Source organism: Pan troglodytes, chromosome 3, assembly GCF_028858775.2.
Source record: "Pan troglodytes isolate AG18354 chromosome 3, NHGRI_mPanTro3-v2.0_pri, whole genome shotgun sequence".
NCBI classification, from domain to species: domain Eukaryota; kingdom Metazoa; phylum Chordata; class Mammalia; order Primates; family Hominidae; genus Pan; species Pan troglodytes.
The window spans coordinates 120,377,901-120,395,863 of NC_072401.2; the positions used below are offsets into that span (position 1 = coordinate 120,377,901).

General features: G+C 37.3%; 1 protein-coding gene across 10 annotated transcripts in view; it reads left to right on the top strand.

Moving 5' to 3' along the window:
• The first annotated feature begins 3,840 nt into the window (after positions 1 to 3,840).
• Positions 3,841 to 17,963, top strand: part of USP53 (ubiquitin specific peptidase 53) — a 76,474-nt gene continuing 62,351 nt past the window's right edge. For 3 of the 10 annotated variants that reach the window (XM_054683847.2, XM_009448196.5, XM_054683849.2), the window contains exons 1-2: positions 3,902 to 4,195; positions 8,878 to 9,001. The gene's annotated coding sequence lies outside the window, so the exon portion shown is untranslated. Of the gene's footprint in view, positions 4,196 to 5,385; positions 5,546 to 8,877; positions 9,002 to 17,963 lie in introns of all 10 variants that reach the window. The other 7 variants (XM_016952116.4, XM_054683848.2, XM_063808994.1 and 4 more) reach the window with 5 other exon arrangements.

Genomic DNA, 17,963 nt, shown 5'->3' on the forward strand with positions numbered 1-17,963 from the left:
AACCTTGATCCTACTGACATTGGGGACTAGATAATTCTTTGTTGTGGGAGACTGTCTTGTCCATTGTAGGATGTTTAGCAGCATCCCTGCCCGCAACTGTGACAACCAAAAATGTTTCCAACCATTGCCAAATGTCCATGGGAGAGAAAACCACGCCCAGTTTAGAACTAGTCTTCCAGACATAGAGAATAGAGAATGCAAAACCTTGAACAGCATGAGATGTTGTTGCGGAAGCAGGAACAGATCATTCAGGGGTCTATAGGCCTTGGCAAGAATTTTGGATTTTATTCTATGTGAATGAAAAGTCATTGAACAATTTAAGTTGGGGAGTAACATGTCAATATTTTTAAAAGACTAATTGGCTGCTGTGTGGGAAATAGATTTAAAACCATGAGGATAAATGACATCTCAGGATCAGGCACTAAGGCACATCAACATTTAAAGCAGATTGAAAAGTACAAGAGAAAAGGAGGCTGAGAAAGAGAAGCCCATGAGGCAGGATGAAAGCCATAAAGGAATGATGTCACAAGAATTGAGATGAAGATGTCAAGGAGGGAGTGGTCAATTGTGACTAGATTTTTCTGGTTGACTCATCCCTGAGTCACAGCCTAGAGATTTCTCTTCTTGCCTAGCTATAGTTTCCCCTACAGTTCTTCTGTACCTTATTCCAAATGAATCATTCTGCCCCAGAACTTACAAAGGCTTCCCATTATAGTCCTGTACTGGCCTTGTTCAATCCTGTTTCTAAAACTTTGCTCTTTTAAGTTACATATCTTCCTCAATGCCTTCAAATACACTTGCTTATAACCCTTCCAAGCTGAAGTTCATATTTGATCTCCCACAGAAGCCTTCTCCAACTTTAGCCCACACAGATGACTCTATTCAAAAAAATCAACAAAACTTCCAATTTTTACTCCATCCAATAAACACTGCTTGTTAAGCATCTGTGCTAGGCACTGTGCTATGCCTTGGAAATATGAAAAAACAGAGAGTTTAGGTAGTAAGGAAATTCACTTGTCAGTCCTTATGGATGCATTTAGGAAAAAAAGGATTCTGTCTAGTATCTAACCCTGAGTCAGTCATTCATCTACTACTTCCCTATGCTATATTTCACTCTACCCCACCCAGCTCAGTCATGGTTAAGCTGTTGATTACCTCCTGGAACTACTGGGTTACAGCTCCGCAGGACACCATGTTGCTATTCCTACCAGACATTAGTGGCAGGGTGCATCTAGCCACAGGGTAGCACATTTCTCAAAGTCTGAGTTATAATCAATCCAGAATAACACTAAGAGGTGTGTATATGTGCTGGTGGTGTGAACTTTGGCTAAGCCTCAGCTGAATGATCTAGGGTATTCTTTGGCATGCCAAGCCTGCTCCCTTTCATGATCTCTTTGCCTGTGTGAGGTGCAGAGATTGGTCTTCACAAATTTGGGTCCAGCCAATCAGAAACTAGTGAATCAAACCCACACACATGTCCCTCAAGGACAAATAGTAAGAGTTAATATATCTTAAATCCTTGTTGTGACTTTCCCGATTACAAATTTTCTGGGAGCAACAGCTGTCCTGCAATGTCAATTTTCCATTTTTTCATGTTTGCTTCAGACTCTGCCCTCTTGATGCTTAAATTGGGTCCTATTACAACTCTACCATTTAAGGATCGGTACATAGATATGCTAAAAACTGGTAGAAAGTATGAAATTATATAATTTTAAAAGTGTATAGTCAGGGTTTAGTCAAATTCTTGAGCAGGGTGAACTGAAGGGTATTCTTCCGTAATTGCTAAATAAGGAAGGGAGGTAGTATAAGCCATTATTATCCACAGTTCAAATTATTTCTCAAGGGTGGAGGTGGGGGTTACTCTGTCAGGTACATTTGCAGAGAAATAAATATAGTACAACATAACTGTTATAAAAATAAGTCCCAAAAGGGATGACAATTTTGTCTCAGAAAGTTATGAAAAGATCCATGGAGATAAGCATTCGAGAGAGAACCAAAGGATCTTGAGAGAACCAAGAACATAGAAAGCAAGGACTTTAGAAAGATTAATGTGGAGGAACTGGAGGAAGAATGGCGATGAGTTTAACAGTGTGATCATGAAAGGCCCTGCCGGTGGGTAATGAAAAATTCTTAGCAGAGAAGTATAATGATCGTATTTTCACGTTAGAAAAATTATTAATAGAATGGAGGTTGGACTGGTGTGGGAAATAACTAGAGGATATCTTGTGAATATTGCAATAGTACAAGGAAGATGAGTCATAAGAGATGGTGATTACTTGAAGGACTAAGACAGTGAGAGTGGAGGGGTGGATCTGAGAGATACTTAAGGAAATAAGAGTCAAAATTTGATATTAGAAAAGAGGAAATGAAGGAAAAGTAACAGGGGTACTCATAGATTTCTGACTTGGGCAGTTGCGTGTCATTTTCTGAAACAGGGAATGGAAATGGTGTAGGTTCCAGATGGGTGAAGAGGGACATGGCATCAGGAACAGATTATAGTAAAGATGTCCATGCCAATTTGGGACATATTTAAGATACTGTGTGAAATCCAAAGGATGTTGCTTAAAAATGTCTGACGTATAGATATACACCTGAGAGTTCTTGGTGCACAGGACACGTGGTAGGTAAGTCCATGATGGGAAAGAGACTGCTCAAGGAGACATGGATTAACATTAAACAGAAACAGCAAAAGAAAATGGAGTGCTGGCGAACAGAGACCACGCAGCGGAAAAACAGTATTTAAAGTGCACCAGAAAAGTAGCTGCAGAATGAGGAGAAAATGACATTAGAGAAACGGAGGGAAGAGTTAATGGTGTGCTCTTATTGTTTTAAAAATGCAGAGTAGGATCTTTTTTTTCCCCCACCCTTCCCAAAGTTTTTAATATTTTGAAGGCAGAAACCACGGCTTTATTTCATCCTATTTCTGACAGTGCCTAGTTCAGTAAAGGGAACATAGTAAATGCTCAATAAATTCTTAATGATTCAGCCTCAGACATTACAAACGGGTCCTATTTGTCTTCTGTATCAACGTCCAATATTTCTTCCCCCTATTTCTTCAAATAAACTTTTAGAAGTGCTTCTGGGTTTACTGAAATCCATTTTTACAATTAGTATGTTCAACTTACACCAGCTTCGGAATGAGTTCCAAAACCTTCTTTATTTACTTGAGAGATATTCGGTATCAGTGACGAAGGGTTTTTCCTTTACTACTATTCCTAAGAAACGTTTTTCAAAATCAAAGTTTAGCCCAATTCCCAGCAGTACCTTTTAACTTAAAACCTGTTCGAAAGCACGGCAAAGAGGCGGACAGACTTTTCTGACAATCATTAACCAGGTCAACAGACTTATTAAAGCTATCTAATTAAAGGCAAGAAACAACTGCTTGGGGAATACACATTCACGCCACAGGAAGCCATTTAACTGCAAATAGATCGTCTAACGACTCACGGAAATCTAAAGGAAACTGCGTGTCCGCATGGGGTTCTGATGCCAAACTACGGATTGTTCTCTCAGGTAACACCTAACCTAAGTGAAGTCCTTGGTGGATCCGCGTTCTTGAGCTTAGAAAATACCGAATGAACTACCAAGAGCACCAGAATAATCGCCTCCTCCTGAAGAACTAGCCTCTTTCTCACCACACCAGACAGCACGTCCTACAACCACCTTTCCCCCAACAACCAAACTCCAGCGCCAAGCTGCCGCTTTTGGGGAAATGTTCTATCTCTTGGTCTCGCGCGATCTCGCGCCTCCGAGGAAGCCAACTGTATCGCGCACGCCATCAAATCCCCGCGGGAATAGAATTCCGCAGGTCCAGAAAGCCGGGAAATCGCGAGCGGAGGCGGAGTTACCTCGGTGAGCGTGAAGGCGGAGCCCGCTCCGAGGGGCGGGCTCGAGGCGGGGAGAGGGGCGGGGCTCCAGGGACCTGTTGATCGCAGGTGTCACTGGCCTGACTGGTCCCTGGGTATTGGGGCGTATGCGCATGCTCTGCTCACAGGGTCGGGCTCTGGGCGGCGGAGACCAGCCGCCTGTGCTCCAGTTCCCGGTGAGCCTTGGTACTGTGGCAGCAGTCAGTGTGTCTGGCGGGTGTCGGCGTGAAGCGGGACTGGGCCAGCGGGAGGTAGCTCTGTGGGAGTGGAAGGCCTGTATTTCTCTACCTGGACCGCACGCTCCTCGCGCAAGGAGGGTAGAGCTCAAGGTAAGTCTCCGAAACTAGCCCTCTGGTTGGAGATCCAGAGACCTGCGACCCCCGCGGGCCTGACCGGGACACTCTCATTCTAGCCCCAGAGCTCGTCTCTCCCCTCGCAGCCCGGCGACCTCCTACGGCCCCGGCCCTCTGGGCACACACACACTCTCTTTGCTGGGCGGTTCAGACGCCAGAGGTCACGCAGCCCTCTCGCCCCTTCTCGCCGCGTCTGGCGGAGATGCCTCTGGCCAGGCTGGAGGCGCTCGCGAGGCGGGAGGAGGTGCTGTACTTGTTGGGTCCTGGATGTTATTGCTGCCGTGTTTGAGGGCGGCGACAAGCTGGAGTCCTGCTGGGATTGTGAGTAATACCCTTACTTGGCTCCTGCCCCTGGCTGTCCAAGCCACATTGCCTCGCCTGAGCACACAGTTTTTTACTTAAAGGGGTCCAGGATGGTTATGCTCCCTCCTTGGAGAAGAGAGATGACTGGACTCGTGAGATTCTTGGGGTGGTGGTTTCTCAGTGGTAGTGGTGATGTATATAAAGTTAATGTTTAGCTTCTAAAGGGCGGCTTACGGGGCATTTACCAAACTATTTTTAAACAGTGTTGGAGAACAGGAAGTACTTGCACAGGTGTAATAGGGAGGGTTTCTAAAACCTGCAATCTGAGGATGTTTTGAGGTTTATAACCCTGCTACAAGGTTTTCTTTATCAATGCAAAGTATGCAGGGAATTACCAGTTGGACAGCAAAGTTTTCCGAACGTTTCCTTATCTGGAAATAGATATATATATGTGTGTGTGTGTGTGTATGTATGTATAAATATATATATTTGCAAAGAATATCTAAGGCTATTTTTGAGGTAGGTTTAATAGTAAACTTAACCTGTAGTCCCAGCTACTCGGGAGGCTGAGGCAGGAGAATTGCTTGAACCGGAGGTTGCAGTGAGCCGAGATCGCGCCACTGCATTCCAGCAGGGGCGACAGAGCCAGACTCCGTCTCCAAAAAACAAACAAACAAACAAAAAAACGCAGTACACTTAGGAAGGAAGGTTTTTGTGATTAAGATCTGATTCACTTTTAGTTATTAAAAGAAAAGGCTTGCTGATTTTCACTATTTAAAATGAGTAGCAAGTGCTAACACAAATTGTCTGTTGGAAATGAACTTTTAGTTACATTGATAATTGTTATTTTCTGTTCTTTTCAGTTCCGTGATGATGGTCTAAGCAAACACCCTTCGTCCTGTTAAAGATAAATTAAAAAAAAAAACAAAAACAAAAAAAACAAAGGGAACAAAACTTACTCTGCAAAAGTAATATATGATTTACCTGCTGTTGTCATAAGAATTCCAAATAGACAAACTCGGTGTAAGTAGGAGTTAATTATAGTCTGAGAAATAAGGTTTTTGTTTTGTATCTCAAAGGCTTTTAAAATAAGCTCCTTGATATAATTTGTGCAGGTTCGTGTTTACTGGTGATAAACCATGAAAGTGATTTATTAAGATTTTTTCATTAATGAAACTGGGAGGTTTGTGTATTTCTTCCTAACGTGTAAAAAAGAGACTAAGAACTGGCCTTTCCTTTTTCCTAAGAATTTTAACAAATATTTTAAAAAATGTATGTAGATTGTGTAAGTTCATGGAATTTGATACTAATAATCAATTCATTAATATTTTCACTAAACAATGCATAAGATAGTTTTAAAAAAGATATTTTAATGGGAAGGTAGACTTTTCCAACTAGTGTATTCTTTTCCTTAAAAAAAAAAAAAAAGAAAAATCACAATACTCTTAAGACCTGCCATATGTGCTGTGATTCAAGTTCTTTTATATTGTTTAATGTTAGATGTTTATTTTAAACTGTGCAGTATCCAGAAATACAACTTTGGTACCATATGGTTTACAAGTTTGTTTTAGCAAGACAAAGTTTAAAAGTGAAAATTTTATCTCATTTAAGGTTATATGTAGCTTTAAAAGCCAAAATCAGAATTATTTTCCCTCCTGGAATTGTTTGGAACTCTCTTACTTACTGGGGTAGGAGGGGGTACATTGCTTTACCCTACAACTTTCCGAAAACATAGTTGATCTTTATAAAGTGATGGAATAAACTATCCTACAAAGATGTTTAGTTACTAAAATACTTAGAAGATCCTTTTTGACAGCTTTAACTATAAGGTATTTCTTGTAGAACTCAAAAACAACCTGTAGAAAGTTGGGTAGTTTATATATTGCATCTGGAAGCATTTTTAACACAGTGTGCTAGGTGTGCTAGGGCCAAAAATGATTGCCAGTTTCGCTTACTCTGCTCATGAGCTCTTGTTTTAAGGAGGGAAGTATGCTGATTTATGTTATCTTTGCAGAGCTAGGTAGAAATTAATGATGTTACAAATATAGTATTATTATATTGTTAATTTTATACTGATGATTTTAGAAAATTTTGCATTACGGTATTTGCACATAATAGGAACAAGAAACGGATGCAACCTGCTCTACTACAAGTAAAAATCCTCAAAGGTTAAATTTTAAATAGCTTTATGTAATATTGTAATCTTTGCAGGTTATACATTTTTTAAAATTAATAATAAGAATACCATAGATACCATGTACAGTATATAGAATATTTAGGCAAATAATATTCTGTGCTCTTCCAGGTTAACTCATATCCTCTATCAGGAATTGTTGAACCAAAAGCCCATGATTAGAACGGTGGTCTGTGGTTAGAATTGAGTTTTAATATAATTGGTTTTCTTTGTGATCTTAGTATTTTTTTTTCTTTTTCTTTTTTTTATGCTATGAATTTTATTTTGTTCATTTACAAACATTATTCATAGGGGGCTTCATTAGGCCACCAAAGATGTCCATGATACAAGAAAAGGCTACAAACCATTGCATCTGGCTAAAGAATTATGATTTTACATGAGACTTCAGAAGAGTTGCTTCATATACTCTGCAGTTCATCAGAATTTTTTCTGCAAAATAAACCTTATTCCAATATCTTAGCTATTTTTATGAACAAAATCAGTTATTTGAGGTGTCATGGTATTTTTGAATTAATTTGAAGATAATAACATTAGTTTTCAGTTTTACACATATTACAAAAAAGAAGTTTTAAGAAATACCCTTCCTTTGGAAGTTTTTTACTGCTGCGCTTTTCTGAGTTAGAAGTATTGAATAAACATTATTGACCTCCTATTGTATGCTAGGCATAGTGCTAAACACTAGAAAGTCAAAAGTTAATTAGACAATGTTGGCTGGGTGCTGTGGCTCACGCCTGTAATCCTAGCACTTTGGGAGGCTGAGGCAGGCGGATCACTTGAGGCCAGGAGATCGAGACCACCCTGACCAACATGGTGAAACCCTATCTGTACTAAAAAATACAAAAATTAGCCAGGCGTGGTGGTGCACACCTGTGGTCCCAGCTACTAAGAAGGCTGAGGCAGGAGAATCACTTGAACCCAAGAGGCGGAGGTTGCAGTTAGCTGAGATTGTGCTGTTGCTCTACAGCCTGGGCGACCGAGTGAGACTCTGTCTAAAAAAAAAAAAAATCATTAAGTAGTTATTTTTCTGAAAACTTATACTTTGGTTGAAAATTTCTAAATCAAGTCTCTGTTGCTGACACTTATTTCAGTCACTTTATCTTTCTTTCTGATCCATTGGCTGTTAACATTTTAACTCATTTTCTCCTTCTCTCCTTTCTAGTCCAGAAAAGTTTTGTAAATGAACATTTACAACAATTCTGTGGTGAAAATCCACTTATAATGTGAAGTGTTCCCAAACATTCATTTTATAAATTAGGTTTTTCATATGCTAGATATTCTTAAACTAGGATAGCTCCATAACAAAATTGCTTATGATTTACTAAGAACAGCTACTAAAATTTTAAAATTAAGAAATTGATATTTCATTGAACAATTTATCTGATCTCATTAATCTGAATTAAAGCAATGGTTAAGTTTAATATATCAGTTTAAGGTATTTCCTTAAAGATAGCAAAATGGAGTATAAAATATATAATACAGCGTCTGCTTTTTTCTAAATCCTTGTTGACATTGTTAAAAATCATTTTACGTGGAAGATAATGTTATTATAATTAGCCTGCATTCGTTGAATGCCTATGTTTTGGCCATTTATTAGGTATTTTATACATGGTTTATGATTCTCACAGTAGCCCTATGATTTTGATTATAGATGATGAAACTGATAGATTTTTAATGATTGAGTAGTTGAGCAATGTGTTGTAAACTTTATATCAGAGGAGGAATAAAATATCTATGAGAATTATAAGGTCACTATCAGGGTATGGATTCCATCCTTGTCAAGAAGCCATCAGGGTATTCTTTGCCCATCAGATACCTCATTCTTTGGCTTTTTCTTAACTCCTCAGCCTGCATAATAAATTGTTGCCCCTCTCATGGTGCCCCTCCCCATACTTAGGTGAGCAGATTGAGCCCTAAATTTTTCCTCCTATATGATGCTACCATATAGGCATGAGATAATGCTCCTCCTTTGTCAGTGTAGTACTGACACTGACCTACCTGCCAGATGGTAGGAAATTGTCCTATACTTTAGTGCCTAGGTTGTCTTTGTTAGGAACACTGTTTTTTTCCAAAGGGTTTGTTGTTTGATATTTTACTTTGTTTCCTGAGCTTCCTTTAATAAATATTTGATGAAAACTTAACCATGCACTGTGTTCTGTTCTAGATGCTTGGGATTTGCTTTACATTCTAAGTGGATTTGGAGAAGAGACAATAAAGAATAAGCAGTCAATTCTATAATATATTTAGAAGGAGAAAAGTGCCAAGGAGGAATGAAAAAGTAGAGCAAGGTAAGAGGAATTTGGAAAGCGTGGTAGAGATTGTGATGGTTTGCAATTTTAAATAAGTGTAGGCCTCATTTAAGTGACTTTTTTGGCAAAGCAATTATGAAGGGAGGGAGGGCAAAGCCATGTGGGCATCATGGGGGGAATGTATTCCAGGCAGGGGGATGGCCAGTGCAAACAATATAGAGAACAGAAGTTTGTATAGTGTGCAGGAATGAGAAGGAGGCTGATGTGGCTGGAATGGGAAAGCCAAAGGTCAAGTAGTTAGATGAGGGGCTGGGCAGATAGTGACATTATGATTTAATTTTAGAAAGATCTCTGTCTACTCTCCAGAATAGACTTTGTTACTGTGTAAAGGGTAGAAGCCAGGAGACAAGCTGCTATTTTTTTAATCCACACAAGATGTGATGATGGCCAAGACTAGAATTGTTGAAGTGGAGGTGGTGAAAAGTGGTCAGATCCTGAAATATGACAGAAAAAGGAGTCAAAGATGACATCAAGATATTTGTTCTCAGCAACTGGAAAGATAAAGTTGCCATTGGCTGAGATGGGGAGGAAGGTATAGATAAAGTAAGAGTTCAGTCTGGGGCTTTGTCAAGGCAAATAAATGTTAGGTTATTGCTGGCTTGACATAATTTTCTTCTGGAGATCATGTCTTAAAAGTAGACTGCTGTAAGCCATTTTCTTTAGTGACCATGTCCTATATTCTGGATACATGTGTATGCTCATCTTTTGCTAGTTAGTTACTAGTGGAAACTAGTGAATAGGTAAAAGCAACATGAAATATAGCACGGCTTTTTGTTAGACACAAAGAAATAGAGCAAAAAAGTGGAAACATTGAAAATTACTTAAAACTTACTGTTTTTTTTGTTGGCAGTATTATAGTCTTTTTTCTTATTAATTTTATTTTCTGTGTTTTATAAATTTTCTACTGTAGTCTTCTCTAATTCCTCCATTTCTAGAGTGACAATGGTTTTACACATCAAAGAATATTTATTCTTCAATTATACCTTCCTTACTATAATCCTTTAGCTTTATAAACACAGTTACTTCTGTAATGAAAGATATATTTTTTCTTTTTTCTGACACTACTTGAAGATAAAGAGTTTTTTTGTATTACTTCAACTTGGTATAACTCTTCTGTTTGCTATCTAGTTATCTAAAATAAAATCTTAAATATTTCTAGTAAGATGAGCAGTTGTAGCATATCATCAGAAAGTCCTCAGTGTATCTTTGAGGTGCTATATTGTTAGTGAAAAGATGTTAATATGAAGTTTTACTTTACAGTTTGATGGCTAGGACTGTGTACTATTAAGAACATATTTGCATAGCAGTGATTCTGTGCTAATATGGAATTATGGATATTTCTAATTTTCTTTATGCAGTATTTCTGTGGTATTTCAGAAATCTAATGAACAAGTACTGTTTGATAATCAAAAAAATCCATACACATAAAAGAACAAAGAGTCTCATGGCTTTATCAACTATTATATTAGTTTCCTAGGGCTGTTGTAACAAAGTACCACAAACTGGGTGGCTTAAATGACAGAAATTTATTCTCTCACAGTTCTGGAACTAGAAGTCCAAAATCCAGGTGTCAGCAGGATTGGTTCCAACTGAGGGCTCTGAATAGAATCTTTCCTTGCCCCTTCCTAACTTCTGGCAGTGGCTGTTCATCTTTGGTGTTCCTTGACTTGCAGCTTCATCCTTCCAGCCTCTGCCTCTGTCATCATTCTCTCTCTTTCTCTTCTTATAATGACTGCTACCAGTCACATTGGATTAGGGTCCACCCCAATGACCTCATCTTAATCTGATAACATTTTCAAATACCCTGTTTCCAAATACATTGACATTCATAGGTCTGGGACTTGGACATATGTTTTTGGGAGACACAATTCAACCCATAATAGGTATAATGAATCAGGTTTAAGATGCCATTATCATTTACCCAGACCATTCTAGTAGCCTGATAAAGTTATTGGATGTTAGAATTTGAACAAATTCCATATAGTGTCATCCCCTTTTGGGGGAAAACACCTGTTAAATAATTTATATAGCATGGTGTAGATTACCTAACTAATTATGTATTGGGCTTAAGTTTTGGAAGGAGAAAAGATAGTTTGATAGTCTTGTCTAGGGTAATGAAGGAGAGTGGCCCTGGAATCTTGCCTTTTGGGATAAAATTATTGCTGGTAAAGCACTGACTCATAAGAAAACAGCAGTGACTTATTTCCTTTCTTTTCTTTTCTTTCTGTCTCTCTTTCTCAAAACTTCTGGTTCATTTTAAAGTTCAAATTTAAGTTTTTTATTTTAAAATATTTTATTGGAAAGTATTAATAACTGATATTAAGCACTTAATAAAGTTAAACATTTTGTTTTTTCTTATTTAAGCCTTACAGAAATTTTAATAACAGTAAATGTTGTAATTATCCTTATTTTACAGGCAAATGTGGATATATGTTTATAACTGCACAAATGAATTCTGAAGGGACACATAAGACATTGGTATTGGTTGCCTATGGGGAATATAATTGATATGGGGGAGACTTGGTTTTCCTTGTATGCTCTTCTATACGGTTTAAAAAATTATTTATGAAAATTAAATATATACTAAAAAAGAGGGAAATTGCTGAGTTTTTCCTTTTAGCTGCACTATTAACTCTTTTAGGAAAAAGCAGTGATCTATCAAATTGTATTGAGATATTCAGTAGATCTGCTACTGAAGTACTTATTTACATTGGAGTTAAAAACACAAATGCAGTTTGACAAATATAAATTCTTAGAAAAAGTAAGTTCTACTCTTTTATTTGGGGATATAATATTTTACTTATTTCATATTTGCAGTGTTGTAGGGTAATGCAGTTGCTTTTAACAAGCCATAAGTGAGCTTCTGAGAATTTCATTCAAAGTAAACAGTTTAGGAGAATATAAGATCCTTTGAAGTGATTCTACCAGTTTTCTAATTTTTTTCTTTAAGAATTTCTTAAGCATTGTGAAATATATTTATGTATTTAAACTTTTAGAAATTTATGCTGTTAAGGAAAAAATTATTCATGACAATTGTTAAAGATGGTAAGGAAGACACTTGTTACAGATAGGTACAGGGAGCACTGCAATGGAGTCTTGCAGTTGGGGAGAGAGATTGGGCTCTACTCTATATACTACAAGTAAAAGCGGGAATTTATAGACAAGGATGTGGGTGTGGTTGGTGGATGGAAAATTACTAGGGGGCAACATTAGGAATAAGAGAGGATTCTGGCCAAACTGACCTGACAGGATTCTTGTTGAAGGCAGGCCAGGGTGATCAGACATCACCTGGAGGATGGTGAAGGATGAGGAACCTAATCAGATATGAGGATGATCAGATAAGGAGAATGGCTGACTTGACTTAGTAGGACTCTTGCTAAAATTGGACAACGTAGAGACAAACAAGGAAGTCCAAAAGTTGAGGAATAGTTGAAAAAGAACATGGAATAGCTCGAGTGGAGTTTGATCAATGAGAGAATCTTTGTCAATATTTTCTGACACCTGTATCTGAAAATATCAAATAGTTACTTATATTAGGCCCATTTAGAAAATCAAAACTGTTGTATTACATTAGAATTAGTATTAGTGGCAGGGACACAGTGGCTCATACCTGTAATATCAGCACTTTGAGAGGCTGAGGCAGGAGGATCGCTTGAGCCCAGGAGGTCAAGGTTGCAGTGAGTCATGATCAGGCCACTACACTCCAGCCTGGGTGACAGAGTGAGACCCCAGCTCAAAAAAAAAAATTAGTACTAGTATTGAATTAGAAAGAATTTAATATAAGAAAAAAATTTAAAAAGCTGTTAGAAGACCTTAAGGAGCCACCAGGGGAAGATAAATTATCTGGTGTTGTAAGTTGCCACTGTCCCTAGGCTTAAGTTCCAAAGACAGGAGCCCAAGAGCTGGAACCACCAAGCCTGACCTAGAACTTTAGAGGCCTTGCTGTAAACGGGGAACTTGAGCCTTCGAGGAGAATATGCCAGAGATAGCAACAGGGCAGAGAGAGAAGGGGAGAAATACCTTGGCTTCTCTCCTTTGTCTTCGATTTTCTGGCAGTGCCTCTGATTGGCCGAAATGGGCCAGAAATGGATTCACAAGGGATCCTGGGAAATGCTGTTTGCAGAGATCAGCTCTATATGGTTGTCCCATACAGAGCAGAGCAAAGGAGAGAGGAGGATGATTTTGAAATCAAACATGGACATAAACTCCATTGCACTGAAAACTTACCACAATATACAATAGCACCTTGTGCTTCTCTTTCCTTCTAGTGCCACCCTGAAGAAGCAAACACTTTCAAGTCTTTCAGCTGATTATTCTATAGTTTTATTTATGTTTCTAAATATGAATTCTGTATTGCTATTTGGTGATTTTTCAAGCTTAAATTAACATTAATTTTCTATGATGGTGGATATAGATTTAGTTTTTTTATTTTCTTCCTTATTCTTGCAATAGAATTGTATCTTTTTTTAATTTTAAATTTTATGGATATGTAATAGTTGCACATCTTTATGGGGTACATGTGATATTGTGATATAAGCATACAGTGTATAATGATCAAATCAGGGTTGTTGGGATGTCCATCGCCTTAAGCGTTTGTTTCTTTGAGTTAGTAACGTTCTAATACTACCCTTGTAGTTATTTTGAAATATACAATACATTACTGTTTAGTCACTGTGTTGTGCTACTGAACACGAGAACTTATTCCTTCTAATTGTATTTTTGTACATTGACCAACCTCTCTTTATCCCTTCTCTCCACTTCCTTTCCCAGCCTCTAGTAATTGTTATTTTACTCTCTATATCCATGAGATTATTTATTTATTTTTTAGCTCCCACATATGAGTGAGTACATGGGATATTTGTCTTTCCGTGCCTGTCTTATATCACTTAATATCCTTCAGTTCCATCCATGTCGTTGCAACTGACTGGATTTCATTCTTTTTTATGGCTGAATAATATTCCATTATGTATACATACCACATTTTCTTTATCCATTCATCCATTGGCGGACTTAAGACACTTAGGGTGATTCCATATCTTGGCTATTGTGAATAATGCCACAATAAACATGGGAGTATAGACATCTCTTTGATTTTCTTTCTTTTGGGTATATACCACTAGGGATTGCTGGATTTTGCAATGCTCTTTTTTCTCCTGGAACACATGTAATACAAAAAATAATAAATATTATATTCCCACTATCTTTATAATTATTTTTATGATTTAAATCATTTCAATCACTTTATTATACTTCTTTGTAATAAAATAACAGATGTATATTTATCCCTTGTGGATTATGTTATACATACAATTACTTTGGGAACCAGTAAATCTGAATTTTCACTGTCTCTATTTTCAGTATCTATATGCACATAATAAATTTTGAGAAATAACTAAAACCTAAGAAGTTAAAAGTTTATTACAAATGTATCTTTTAGTGAGATAAGCTGAGCATGAGTTAAGGTGCCCAATTAAAGGAAGCTTAAATTACACCAATATTTTGAGTTATTCCTTTGTTTGGCACCTGGAGATTTTTGTAGTAAACCTAGAAAATAGAATACTGTAAGATGTAGGATGGGTGAGGGGTATATGTCATTATTTTGTAAAGTAGGAGGAAAGCAATTGTGAAAGCAGAACTGGGAAAGAACTACAGACGAATCGTTAGCCAGATCAATTCTAGGAAAGTGTACATTTGGAAGTGGCAGATCTGTAAATTAATTCCTTTAAATCTAACCATATCTTTAATCTCTGGGAAAATCATTATGTTTTCTTGGATGTGCATATCCCAATTTGAAGATCGCTGCCTTTAAATATAAGAGAACCAAGATTGTAGGATTGGTGAAAAGTCAAAAAAGGAGAAGGTGACTTGATAGAGGACAAGTTAGAAATCCCGACTAAGAGTTTCCTCCCTGGTACTTCTGTGTTCGTGATCTTCCTGATGTGCTTCTAGAATCTTTACCATCCACATTATTTTTCTTATTGCTACCAGGGTAATCTTAAAACAGGTCTGATCATCATAGGTGGTTTGGTTAGAGGTAAAAGTGTTAAATTGGCCCTTAAAGTATATAATTCCTAATTTTAGCTCTACTACTTACAGTCTCTAAAAACGAGTCCATTACTAAACTTCTCCTGACCTGATATTTCTTACATTGTCAAAAGAAGGGAAAAAGTTAGTTTAGTTTAGTGGTTTTCATACTTTTTTGACCATGACTCAAGGTAAGGAAGATGATTTGCATCACAGTCCAAGTACCTATATCCACATATTATTTTATTGGAGACCTGAATTTCTTTTTAAATATTTTTTATTTATTTTATTTTATTTTTTGAGATGGAGTCTTGCTGTGTTGTACAGGCTGGAGTGCAATGGTGCTATCTTGGCTCACTGCAACCATCACTTTCTGAGTTCAAGCAATTCTCCTGCCTCAGCCTCCTGAGTAGCTGGGATTACAGGTGTGTGCCACTACACCCGGCTGATTTTTGTATTTTTAGTAGAGACGGGGTTTCACCATTTTGGCCAGGCTGGTCTTGAACTCCTGACCTCGTGATCTGCCCACCTTGGCCTCCCAAAGTGTTGGGATTACAGGCGTGAGCCACCACATCTGGCCTGAATTTCTTTAAACAGAACCGATGTATAAATGCTACATTAAGCCCAAAGCAGCCATGTTTTATTATATTACACAGTGTTAATAATGAATTGTTAGAATGCAAATTACTGTATACTAGCCAAAAGACTATCACAACTATCACATTTTAAACTTGTGTTTCTTAGCATGTATGAGGTTTAGAATTATTTAACAATGTAACTCAGTGCATTTAAATGTTGTGGAGTTAGGGAGGGAGGTTAGTTCTAAATATCTTTATAGATCTGATTTAAAGCTATGGTCGGGGAGGCTGAAGTGACTAGAATTTGTGGAGCAGAATGCTAGAAGGGAAATAATTTCACAGAGAGGAAACTCTGGCAATCTGCATAAAAGTGCCCTTGAATCTCTGGCTGGGAACTGGGCACAGGGAGAAACTCCAGGAGGCTGGGGAAAGGAGTACTTGAAAGTTGAACAAGGGAAATTTGAAACTATGTTGAACAGAATAAAATTGAAAACAGTATAGCAGACTGTGTGGGATTTAAACTAAGGCAGTGTGGAGGGAAATTTATAACAAAATGCTTATATTAGAAAAGAAGAAAGCTCTAAGCTTTTAAAAGAAAACTGGAAAAAGAAGAGCAAATTAAGCCCAAAGTAAGCAGAGAAAGAAAATAATAGAGTTCTGGAAACCAATGAAAGAGAAAACAGGAAAGCAATAGAAAAAAAATCAGTGAAATGAAAAGCTGATTCTCTGAAATTATCAATAAAGTTGATAAAATCCCTAGCCAAGACTGATCAATAAAAGAGAAGATACAAATTAACAGTATCAGGAGTGAAAGAATGGACATCATTGCAAACCTTACCAACATTAAGGGGATAATACAGAGTATTGCGAATTTTTTGGCCAATAAATTTGACAACTAAGTGAAATGGGAAAAGTCCTTTAAAGACACAAACTATGAAAGCTCACTCAAGAAGAAAAGAAAACCTAAGTAGCCCTTTCTATCAAAGAGATTTAATTTGTGATTTAAAATATTCCCATAAAGAAAATTCTAGGCCCAGATAGTGCTACTGATGAATTCCACCAGCCTTTTAAGAAGAAATAATAGCAGGTCTACATAAACTCTTCCAGAAAATTAAAGAGGAGAAAACACTTCCAAGTTCACTTTATGAGATGATTATAACTCTAATAACAGCCAGGCGTGGTGGCTCACGCCTGTAATCCCAGCAGTTTGGGAGGCCGAGGCGGGCAGATCACGAGGTCCAGAGATCAAGACCATCCTGGCTAACACGGTGAAACCCCATCTCTACTAAAAATACAAAAAATTAGCCGGGTGTGGTGGCGGGCGCCTGTAGTCCCAGCTGCTCAGGAGGCTGAGGCAGGAGAATGGCGTGAACCCGGAAGGTGGAGTGAGCTGAGATTGCGCCACTGCACTCCAGCCTGGGCGATACAGTGAGACACTGTCTCAAAAACAAAAACAAAACAAAGAAAAAAAAATTCAATAACAAAATCAGACAACGATATCACAAGAAAACTACAGACTGAAAATCCCTCATGAATACAGATGTAAAAATTATTTAAAATTTATTAGCAAATTAAGTCCAAAGTGCATAAAAAGAATAGGTTTTGATAAATTGGCATCATCGACAGGAATACAAGGTTGATTTAACACTTGAAAATCATTGTAATGTACTGCATTAAGACTCAGAATCATATAATCATCTCAGTATTTACAAAATTTAAAAGTTTTGACAAAATTCAACAACCATTTAAACTGTCAACAAATAGAATCATATAATCATCTCAGTATTTACAAAATTTAAAAAATTTTGACAAAATTCAACAACTGTTTAATATAAAAGTTTCAACAAAGTAGGAATAAAGGGGAACTTACCCAACCTGATACAGATACCTGTAAAAATCTATAGCTAACCCTATACATAAGGTTAAAGACTGAATGATTTCATCTCAGATTGGAAGCAAGATTAGTATTTCTGTTCTTACTTCTTCCTTTTGGCATTGTACAGGATGTCCTACCCAGTTAAGTAGGGCAAGAACAAGATGAAAGAGGCATACAGATTAGAAAGCAAGAATTAAAATATCTAAGAAATCTATACAATAGCTCCTAGAACTAAGGTTGCAGTTTTTATTGTCAGTACACAAAATCAATTATATTTCTGCATGTTAGTAATGAAAAATTGGAAACCAAAATTGAAAACATCATTTACTATAATGTCAAAAAAAGATGAAAAACTTAGAGATAAATTTAAAAATATATACGTATAACCTGTACACCTAAATTGGCAAAACATTTCTAAGAGAAAGAAGACCTAAAAAAATGTAGAAAGACATAATATTCCTAG